The sequence below is a fragment of the Leptonychotes weddellii genome, chromosome 11 (assembly GCF_054177405.1).
Source record: "Leptonychotes weddellii isolate Sample4059 chromosome 11, ASM5417740v2, whole genome shotgun sequence".
Classification (NCBI taxonomy): Eukaryota; Metazoa; Chordata; class Mammalia; order Carnivora; family Phocidae; genus Leptonychotes; species Leptonychotes weddellii.
The window spans coordinates 79067654-79079681 of NC_138379.1; the positions used below are offsets into that span (position 1 = coordinate 79067654).

General features: G+C 38.0%; 2 protein-coding genes across 6 annotated transcripts in view; both read left to right on the forward strand.

Annotated features, from left to right (window-relative positions):
* The window catches only part of LOC115942733 (uncharacterized), a 224643-nt gene that overhangs the window by 183860 nt on the left and 28755 nt on the right, over window positions 1–12028 (forward strand). The gene's annotated exons all lie outside the window — the stretch shown is intronic.
* BLID (BH3-like motif containing, cell death inducer) overlaps window positions 1–12028 on the forward strand; it is a 41045-nt gene that overhangs the window by 20613 nt on the left and 8404 nt on the right.

Genomic DNA, 12028 nt, shown 5'->3' on the forward strand with positions numbered 1-12028 from the left:
GGCTCTCATCCTGTGTCCTTTTCGAGGTCCATTTAGTGCCACATTTTTCACAGTTTTGCACTTTTCTTGTTGATGATTTCATCATTTAAAATGGCCCCCAAGTGTAATGCGGAAGTGCTGGCTAGTTCCTAAGCACAAAGAACTGTCATGTGCCTTATGGAGAAAATACATGTGTTAGATAAGCTTCATTCAGGCAGGAGTTATAGCTGTTGGCTGTGAGTTCAATGTTAATGACTCAACAATATATATTAAATAAGGTGTCTTTAAACAAAAACACACATAAATCAAGGTTGTGTATTGATGAGTTGATGAAAACATGACCAGAGGCTTGCAGGAAACTCTCCCTGTATTTCCCCTGGGAGCAGTCCTTCGGTATTCACTTTGGTATTCAGTGTTTGTGGCAACCCTGTAGACGTAACTACCGCAAATAACGAGAATCGACTGTACTTGTTTGTTTGGGTTAAAGGTAGCTGTTTTAGTTGTTTAGATCACTCAAATTCTTCATCACTAATGACCACTTCCTCTTCAAAGTGTATAAACTTTGCATAGGTACCATTCTCTTGTTAATTGGTTGATGAAAACCAAAAGATGATTTAGTTAAATTTTTATTTTAAAGGAATTTTAGACTTACAGACAACTTAAAAAATAATTGTACAGTGTTCATCTAAATTTCCCTAATGTTAACATTTTTATAACCATTGTATAATGATCAAAACTAGGAAATTGACATTGTTATAATGCTACTAACTAATCCCCAGACTCTATTAGAATTTCTCAACTTTTATCTCTAAATGCCCTTTTTCTGGTCCAAGGTCCAACCCAGAACCTTACATTGCACTCAGTGTCATGTTTCCTGCCTCTTTCAGTTTGTGACAGTTCTTCAGTCTTTCTTTGTCTTCCACGACCCAGACACTTCTAGTGATTACTACTGGTCAGATATTTTGTAGACTATCCCTGAGTTTGGATTAACATGATTTTTCTGATGATGAGATTGTGGCTACTTATTTTTGGCAAGAATTCCACAGAAGAGATGATGACATCATATCTGGGTCAATGATGTTAATATGTCGTCTTACTGGCGATGTTACTTTTGATCACTTGATTAAGGTAGTGTCTGCCATGTTTCTTCACTATAAAGTTACTGTTTTTCTCTTTGTAATAAGAAGATGGTTTTTTTTTAATGTTAAAATTTTCTACTATTTTTAAATAGTATCCTTTTGTTCACTGGGAACTGACAGTCTAGTTGGGGAGATACAGATGGCACTCATTAAACAACACTATACAAAGAAAGATATGGAGAAGTACATTGTGGCAAATGGTATGGCACAGAATATATAGGAGTAGGGAAGTAATCTTGTGGAAAGTGGGAATGTGTGCTGGACTTTGAAGGGTGGTAGGACTTTTCAAGGTAGAAATTTATAATGCAGTTAATTCAGTACAATATTTTGAGTACCTTAGTTCCTTGGGAACTATGCTAGAAGCCAGGAATATAGAGATAAAAAACAATTCCTAACTTCAAGGAGTTCCCACTCTAGTGAGAAGGATGGAGGTGTCTGACTGGAGACCATATACGATCAGTGTTGTACAGAGACAGGTGAGCAGAGGGTATTATGGGTGTGGGAGGAACAACACCACACTGTAGTGGCTCAAAGTCAACAATCTTCAGGTTGTCTAGACTCTCCACACTCTAAGAATGCCAAAAAAAAGTATGTTCCTGTGTTGATGTCACTCAGTCTATACTTGAACACTTTGAGTCACAGGAAGTTAACTTCTCGATACATCTTATTCCCCCAGTGGGTCTAGTTCCTCCCTCTGTTGCTGCAGGGAATAATTCTACTCCCTGGTTTTTTGGGTTGTTTTGTTTTGTTTTGTTTTAGGATAGTCCTAAAAGAAGAGATATTACATCTTTTCTTAATGTCCTCTTTTCAAGAGAAATATGAATAAATCTACATACTATATCTGATTTCTAGATCCTTCACAATTCAGCCTGTTGGCTTGGTTTGTTTCCCTTATAAATAGTCCATTCCCCTGCACCCTAGTCCTCACCTTCATCCTGATCTCCTCCCCTGGAAATATTTTAAAATAATTGTTCTATGAAGTCCCCCGCCACCCAGTTCAGTTGGAGTTTTGAACCTAGCATTCAAAATGTATTTATTTCTGTCATATTTGGTGCTCTTCATTTGACCTCTTGTGGGAGTTCTCTTTGAACTTTGATCTTGTTGTCTGGCATAGCTTTTCTTTCCTCTCCCTTTTAATGTCTGAAGATTTGATAAGAATATAATCTATTTTTATCCAAGAATTTAATAGGATAAACAAGACAGGGTCAAGAACAGAGCTCTTGGACAAACCATGTATGTCTGATCGTTTCACAACATGGAAAGCTCCCACCTGTACTCTCATGCAGCTTCCATGTCTCCCTCTGGAGGGAACGCTTGGTAAGGGAAGAGCAGGCCGTGCTCATTGACAGTGTTGAGCCTGACCCAACTAGAGCCCAATGGAGCATGTTGGCCAGCAGTTTCAAATCAGGTTATACTTCCAAGAAGATAGGTTATAGTATGTCATATCCTAAAAGCCAGGAAGCATCACTATGGCTAATGACAATAATTCTCCAGTGTTATACTGCCTGTGGGGTTTTCTCACATGCATGGTCTTATAGATATGAAATGGCTTAAGTTGTCAGTGAAGACTTTGGGTTAGGAAATGATAAAATAAAAGCAAAATTTAAAGCAGAGTATGGGGGCACTTGGGTGGCTCAGTCGGTTAAGCGTCTGCCTTCGGCTCAAGTCATGATCCTGGGGACCCAGAATTGAGCCCCGCATAGGACTCCCTGCTCAACAGGGAGTCTGCTTCTCCCTCTGCCCCTTCCCCCACTCGTACACTCTCTCTCTCTCACTCTCTTTCTCAAGTAAATAAATAAAATCTTAAAAAAAAATAAAACAGAGTATGTATTCTGTTAATGGAACTCCAGATGGACTGGAGGGGGAAGGAACAGAAGAGAGGCAGGCCAGGAGGGAAAATGCTGGAGTTATCCAGGAGGTGAGGAGGTGAAGAACTTAGTCAAAGACAGCAGTGAAAAGTGGAGGGAAAGGAAGAGATAAAAGACACATGTCCACAGAAAAGCAATAGACTTTATAACTTTTGTAAAAATGGACTTGGGGAGGGTGGGGGAGGGGCAAATCAAAGATAACTTACACATTCTAAATCTGGAAGAACGATGGCTCAGTAGATGGGGGGGTGGAAAAAAGGAATCAGAATGGAGAATCCTGTTTAGCTGAGATTGGTTTTCCTGTTTTTGTGTGACTCAGTGGTGATGAGAGACAAGAGTATCCCAGAGGGGAGCCTAAGACTATAAAGTTGTCATCCATTAGCAGAGAGAGAAGGGTTTCTGTGGAATACCATGTTCAAGTAGAAGCTTTAACAGCTTCCTTTGTGGTGTGGCAGAATCATAGAATTACAGCAGTAGTCAACACCCCCTTGGTTTTCTGGCTCATAGGTGGATTATTGCAAAAGTAGTAAGTATTGTTTCTGATTGAATCAAGGATCTCTTAACTTTGCCGATCCTCTTAATATGTTGCAAATGGCAAATGTGGTTATGAAAATCTTGGAAATGGAGGTTGGCTAAGACAGATTATGTCCACATCATAGAATGAGTCATAGAAATAAAATCTTGGAAATCCTATTCCTTAACCATCAGCAAATATTCTAACAAAGCTATCTACCTACTTCTAAATAGAACATTCTGCTTTTCTTCTTTCAAGGAATGTTCATTTTGTAGTCTCTCTACACCCACTAAAAAATGAATGCAAAAAGAGAATGAAAAAAATTAACTTTAAGCCCCATTAATCAGAGAAGACCCCGTTATTAAGCTCTTGTTCATCGTCGTCACCAGACATTCATTAAGCACCTGACAGCACTTATGCATGGGGCAAAAGTCACACAGGCTGGCCTTCCTTGGCCATGTAGACCCTACATGCAAGAGCAAGAGAGAAAAAAATGTACAACGGCCACATAAAAGTGTTAAATCAGCCCCTCTTCAATGATGTTAGCAATTCCTCACCTACCCTATTTTATCAAGGAACAAAGTCCTCCATGTAAGTAAATGTTTATAAGAATAAAAGCTATCTAGCAGTCATCACAACACTTCAGCCTTCTTAGTCTTTCCAAACAGTTTTCTGCCCCTAACCCACTTGGTGGCTAAGGGTCACCTTAGGATACGAGCATTGTTGATTCTATGCTCTCATAAAGTCTTTCCTTGCTTTTTGCTTCTTGGTCATCTTCGTATTCATGGTTGGCAGTTGCCTCTCCTTGGTCTTCTTGTGCTTGCCTTCCACTGCTCCCCCATGTCACTTAGAACCTGTTTCTCTAAAACATAGTCAGGCCTGGCGAAGGAGTTAACCAAGATCGAGGGAAATGATAAGTGAAAAGAGTCAATATACAGTTCTGAGTGGGGCTTTAAAATAAAGGCATAGAGTATTGTGGAGACATTCAGCTTGCTATGTTGAGTGTCCAAAAGCAGTGAGATCTGCTCACTGCTGTAGGCTGGGCACTAGGAGGTTGAGGTTGAAGAAATACTGACCTCAGGATCGGGGAGCGGAGTGTGTTGCTCTATTTATAGTATAGATTATTAGGTCACAAGTCAGTACATATTTTAGGGGTGGAAAGTGAAGTCTCATGTCTGGAAAGTGGAGAAATTATAAACTTTCCTGTAATCAATCACATGCAATAAAATATTAGCTTACTGTGGGATTATAAAAATAAAGATAAGTATGATATTCCCATCTTGGGTGACTCCTCCCAAATACACACCTATACATACACCATTTTGTTAATTTCACTGGTGGCCATTTTTATTAAAACTGAGTAAGGTGGTGTTCATTCACTAATGGGAATACTGTCATTTTCAGTGCTTCTGAAGAGTATTGTCCCTACTGACCATGGAACAATGCCCTGAGCAACAAGCGCTGAAGAGTAAGCTAGACACAAAACCCTTGGGTAGAGATGGAAAAAAGAAACAGTCACTTTGAAGATCACAACTGTGTTTTATTATCGAAAGATTAAGAAGTACCATGATTAGCTCAGAGCTTTAGGTTTTGTGTTAAGCTTTTGTGTTATTTGTGAGTCCCTAGAAGTATCCGGGTGGGCTTTTCATGTGTCAGGTGAATATGTAGCATTCTTTTCTTTCTTTGCTATTTTTAGGTTTTTCTAAGAATGAACATGAAGCCATACTCTTCCTTCTCATACTGTTTTAGAGGAAAAATATTTTAAGTTTTAAAGTTTATGATGATTTCTAGATGGGCTACTTTCAACCGATACAGAAATAGTTTGATTACAGCCATCATTTAAATTCCCTTTAGTAATATCAATATTAAGAGAATCTGTTATGCTTGCAAATTAGAATAGTGTTTGTATCTCCAGTGGTGGCCTCGTTATTTCTCTTCGGTAGATCTGTGCAGAGTACCTGAAAACACAGTATTCCCATTTTATACATGGTTAAACTGGAACCCATGGAGGACTAAAGACCCAGGGTCATGCTGGGATATGGACAGCATGAGAACGGGGCTATCTGGAAGGAACGGGACCAGAAGTTCAAATAAGCAGGAAGGGTTTGGTGACAGCAGACTAAGGTTCAAGTACAGAGCAGTAATTTACAAAAGAGGAACAAGTTGAAGCAAATAGTCCTAGATTTTAAAGGTCAGGTGACAAATGGGGATATATTAACAAGCAAAACTGAAAATTGGCTATAGGAATAGAAGGTTTCCTGTCTGCTCACTCTTACAGGGCTTGCTGGCATGGGTGGCTCTAAGGCCTCAGAGTTCAGCCACAGCCAGGCAGAAGTCCAAAGAAGAATCCTGCCCCTCAATGAGACAAGAACAGAGAAACACAGATTGCCTCATAGTTGGTTCTCTTTAAGTGGCACCCTGAAACTGAACTTCTCTTTCTAAGTTCATTGCACAATTTCTTCCATAAACTTATGATACGGGTTGCAATATTTGAAAAGCCTTTTTCTTAATCTTAGCAAAATGATTTCAGGAAAGTTTGGGAGAATTCAGTTCTAAATAGGATCCCACTAAACCATGAGAAGAAACAACTTCCGAGAGAGCTTTTTAGAATAGTTCCCCGGTACCTGATACAACATTGTATTCCAGTATCTGGATCTAACTTTGCATTATCCAGGACAGGAGGCCATCAAACTTTATCTGTAAAAGGCCAGAGCATAAATATTCTAGGCTCTGTGCGCCAACTGGTCTCTGTTGCAGCCACTCCCCTCTGCCATTGTGGTGAGAATGCAGCCATGGACAAGAACAAGTGGGAGCAAGCGGATTTCAGGACAACACACAGCAGGATGGATGTGGCTCAAGGACTGTAGCTTGCTGACCCCTAAACTAAAAGAAAGAAATTTGTTTACCAACAAAAGTGTATTAAAAAGCAGACCCCCTCAAACTCATGAAGAGTTTTTCACCAGTGTGCCACAGAACACAACACGGAGAAATAACAAGGCTCATCTGAGGTCTTTGAGCCCAGACCTCCTCAACGAATATAACTGCTCTCCTCTGTCACTTGCCATTTTGGGCCAACATTTGTATGAATCAGTCAGTCTTTGAAAATGTGATCAGATTATCCGTTTCATTTCTGGGGAGAGGGGTGCCTGTGTTCTTTTACTAAATGTGTCTGGTTCCTTCTTAAAGACCATCTTCTAGCAATTTTCCCTTTCTGAGCGACTGGATTAAGGGGCCTCCTTCTGCCTTGATTTTCCATCGTCAGTCAAGTGCCCTTTCTGTATCTTTTATTCTAGTTACTCCTTGAAACCTTCAGACTGGGACCACATTTACCCATCACTTGTTTATCTTTTGTGTGTTTGGATTTTGTTTAGACAATAGTCTGCTCTCCATTGACTGCATTCCTTGAAAACAGTGGCATAGAAAATCTAGAAACAATGCAGAAGCCCCAAGTCACTTCTATTTTGGAATGCTTTATGTGATTTTTTTTTTTTTTTTTTTGGTGAGGAACATATTTACTTTGGTAATTGTATCCTGCCTAACCTAATATTAAAATCAACTCTAATTTCTGGAGTATTTCATTGACCGGAGTGACATAGAAGTGTGTCTCTGATTAAGAAAATCATTGGACGTGGATAATACTTCTGCACATAATAAGAGATTTGAGTATATGAACAACCAAATAACAGCTGGTATGTCCATCAACAAATGTGTTTGGAAGCCCCACTATTTGTCATAGATATAGAACATGTACTGAAATTTTGTTAGGTACTATCGTAGGTATTCTCTGAACCTTTCCAACAACTGTATTATGGGGATATTGTTATTTTTATTTTGCAGTTTAGGCTTTGAGAGGTAAAATGACTTCCGGGTCCTCAGAAGGATACCTGATTGGGATTTGTACTTAGTTTTCTGATGGTCGATCTAACACTCTCTACACAGCTACCTGTGGATATATACTGAATAACGCTTTGCAACTCAGAAACATCATTGCCCTCCTTATTTCTGGACACTGCGAGGGCCATAGATATAATACAAGACAGGGTTGCTGCCCGGAGGGCATTTGTGAACTATTTTCCGTGATAAGGCATGCATGTATTTATGCTTTGTTCCTATGCTTCTCTCTGCATGCCCCATCTTCCCCCCATCCATCTGTTATCTTTCTCCTCAATATGTTTAGCAAATTTATTGAGATATAATGTACATACAACACACCGCATCCCTTTAGAATATACAATTAATGCATTTTGACAGGCTCACATCCATAACACAGCCGTGACCATCAAAATACAAAACATTTTCATCACTTCCAAAAGTTTCCTTGGGTCCCTTTGCCATCTGCCTTCCTCTCACCTTGGCCCTCGGCAAGCTTTGATCTGCTTTTTGCCTCTATAGATTGTTTTGCATTTTCTACAGTTTTATAGAAATGGAATCAATATAGTATATACTCTTTTGCGTCTGTTTCTTTCATTCAGTGTAAAGATTTTGAGACTCAGGGCGCCTGGGTGGCTCAGTCGTTCAGCGTCTGCCTTTGGCTCAGGTCATGATCCCAGGGTTCTGGGATCGAGTCCCACATCGGGCTCCCTGCTCGGCGGGAAGCCCGCTTCTCCCTCTCCCACTCCCCCTGCTTGTGTTCCTGCTCTCACTGTCTCTCTCTGTCAAATAAATAAATAAATAAATCTATAAAAAAAAAAAAAAAGATTTTGAGACTCACCCATACTGTTATATGTGTAAGTAGTTTGTTTCTTCTTATCAGTGAGTAATATTTCATTGTGTTGTGGGTATATGACAATTTGTTTATCCATTTACCAGTTGATGGATATTTGGGTTGCTTCCAGTTTTTGCCTATGATAAATAAACCTGCTATGAACACCAGCTTATGAGTCTTAGTGAGGACGTATGTTATTATTTCTTTTCGGTAAGCCCTAGTTGTAGAATTGCTGGGTCATATGCAGATGTATATTTAACTTTGCTAAGAGACTTCCAGTTGTCCTCAGTGGCTTACCGTTTTATATCCCCACCAAGAACATATGTGAGTTCCAGTTTTTCCATAGTCCTGTCAAAACCTGTTGATCTTTTAAATTTGGCCATCCTGGTGGGTGTGTGGTAGCATCTTGTGATTTTAATTTGCATTTTCCTAATGACTAATGACTTTGAGCATCTTTTCATGTGCTTATTGGCCTTTTGTATATCTTCTTCTGTGAAGTGTTTAAATTTTTATCTTTTTTATTAGTTATCATTATTATTGGGTTATAAGATGTCTTTATGGATGCTAGATACCACTGTGTTATATCAGTTGTTTTGCAGGTGATTCTCTCTCAATTTGTGGTATTTTCATTTTCTTAAAGGTGTCTTTCAAAGAGCGAAAGTTTTACATTTTGATCAAGTCCAATTTAGCGGTTTGTTCTCTTATAGTTCTTTGTGTTTTTATGTCTTATCTTTATCTTTGCCTACCCCCAAAGTTTCAAAGATTTTCTCCTATGCTTTCTTCTAGAAGACTTATAGTTTTAGCTTTTACAATAAAGTTTGTCATTTACTTTGAGTTAACTTTTGTATATGGTATGAAATAAGGGTCAATGTTTATTGTTTCCTCTACAGTTATCTTGTTCTAGCACCATTTGTTGAAATGACGTTTCCCCCCATTATAATGCCTTGGCACTTTTGTCAAAAAATTCAATTGACCATGTAAGTGGGCGTCTATTTTTAGACTCTGTTCTTTTCCATTGTTCTGTATGTCTATCCTATCCTCAGATATCACACTGTCTTTATTCTTATACCTCTAGAGTAAATCTTGAAATAAAGTAGTATGAAAACTCCATTCTTTTAAAACTACTTTGAAAATTATAGAACCTTTGTGTTTCCGTATATATTTTTAAATTGTCGATTTCTGCAACAAAAAAAAAAAAAAAGGAAAGAAAGCTTGCTGAAATTTTGACTGTCAGATTACTTTGAACCTATAGCTCCATTTGGGTAGAATTGATATCTTAATGATATTGTCATCTTCCTATCTATGAACCTGGTATAACTCTGCATTTCTTTAGGTCTTTAACTTCTACCAGCAATATTTTGCCCTTTTCACTATAAAGATCTTACACCTTGTATTACTTTCCTAGGGCTACTGTAATAGATTATCACAAACAGGTTGGTTTAAAACAACAGAGATTTATTCTTACAGTTTAGGGGCCAAAATTCCACAATCAGGGTATTGGCAGGTTAGTTCTTTCAAGACTCTTTAAGGAAGAATCTGTTCCATGCCTAGCTTCTGGAGGCTGCTAGCAATCCTTGTTATTCCTCAGCCAACCTCTCTACTTATGTCTTCACAGGGCCTTCCCCTTCTAGGTCACAGTGTAGTCTCCTTTCCTGTCTCTTGTGAGGACACTGTCATTGGACTTAGGGAACAGCTGAATGCAGGATGATTTCGTCTCAAGATCTTTACCTTAATTGCATCTGCAAAGACCTTTTTTCCAAAAAAGGTCACATTCTGGGGTTCCAGGTAGACATATATTTTGGGAGCCACAATGGAACTCACTATATGCATATTTCTGAAAATTTATTCCTAAGTATTTTATGTTTTATGATGCTATTTCAAATGGTTTAAAATTCTTTGTTTCCAATGATTTGCTGCTAGTATTAAGGATATAATTAATGTGTATGTATTAATCTTATATCTTATGATTTTGCTAAATGCAATTATTAGTTCTGGTCATTGTTATATAGATTATTTTAGGATTTTCTACATAAATAAGCATACCAGTTATAAATAGAGGCAATTTTACTTCTTTTTCTAGTTATGCATTTTCTTTTTCTTGCTTTATTACAATTACTAGGATGTCCAGGGAAATGGTGACTAGAAGTGAGAAGAGCAGGCCTTTTTCCCAACATTAGGGGGAAATAATTTTATAATTAAGCATTAAGGATGATATTTACAATACATTTTTTTATACAATGCCTGTTATCAGATTGAGAAAATTCCTTTTTTATTCATAATATGTTGAGAGTTTTTTTTAAATAAAAAATGAATACGAATTTTGTCAAATAATTTTTTAAAGATTTTATTATTTATTTATTCATGAGAGACACAGAGAGAGGCAGAGGGAGAAGCAGGCTCCCCGCAGTGCAGGGAGCCCGATGTGGGACTCGATCCCACTGGGACCACAACCCAAGCTGAAGGCAGATGCCCTCAAATAATTTTTCTGCATCTAATGATGTGCTTTTTTCCATTTATCCTACTAAGATGATGAATTACCTTGATTTTTAAATACAAACCAATCTTACATTCCTGGAATAAATCCTAATGAGTGACCATGTTTTTATATATATATATGTTGCAAGATTTGATTTATTAAAATTTTGTTAGGGATTTTTGCATTTATGTTTATGAAGGATATTGGTCTGTGATTGCCTTGTAATTTATTTTCCAATTTTGATAAAAAAAATGAGTTAGGAAGTGTTCCCTCTTCTTCTATTTTTCAGAAAGGTTTGTAAGATTGGTGTTATTTCTTACTTGGATATTTGATAGGAATTACCAATCATACCATTTGGACCTGGAATATTCTCTGTGGGAAGGTTTAGATAATGGATTCAATTGCTCTGAGAGATATAAGGCCATTTCGATTTTCTGTTTCATCTGTGTCAGTTTTAGCAAGTGTATTTTTCAAGGAATTTGCTCATTTTATCTATGTCCTGGCCTAGTTCTTTTTATATGTTAGCCTAGATACCTTCTCCTCTTTTTTTTTTTTTTAAGATTTTATTTATTTATTTGAGAGAGAGAAAGCACATGAGAGGGGGGAGGGTCAGAGGGAGAAGCAGACTCCCCGCCGAGCAGGGAGCCCGATGCGGGACTCGATCCTGGGACTCCAGGATCATGACCTGAGCCGAAGGCAGTCGCTTAACCAGCTGAGCCACCCAGGCGCCCGATACCTTCTCCTCTTGAAACTTTCCCAGATACCACCAAGAGAAGTAATTTCACATTCTTTGTGCCACTACTTTATCTGGTATCATTTGTACTCTCCACCTTCCTTTGTGGTTGTTTGCCCATATATCTCTTCGTATACTAAGTTAAGGGCCTTGAAGTTTAATGATTGCATCCTATATATCTTTGAGTCTCTGTCACCTTACATGGTGCTTGGCATAATAGATACCATCCACCCCCAATGTTTAATCAACCAATTCCATTTGTCATTGTCTAATTTTTAGGTACACACCCATGTTTCTACTTTCTCAGGAGATTATGAGCATCTTTTGCAAAAATGGAAAGTATTATTCAGTGCTCATATTCCTTCTATGTCTTATATTTAGAATAATTTTTAAAACTATTAAATAAAAAAGACTTGCTGAACAGCATAGAAAAATCAGTATTCTATAAACTCAGAAAAGAGAGGTTAAATGGAAATCGGGACAGTATGCATCAATAAAGAGAGAGCAATAAGAGAACGAACATTGTTGAGTGCTTACCCTATGCCAGACATTGTCATAAACAATTTATATTCCTTGTATCACTTAACCTAAAAATAAGTAGGCATAGGAAATAT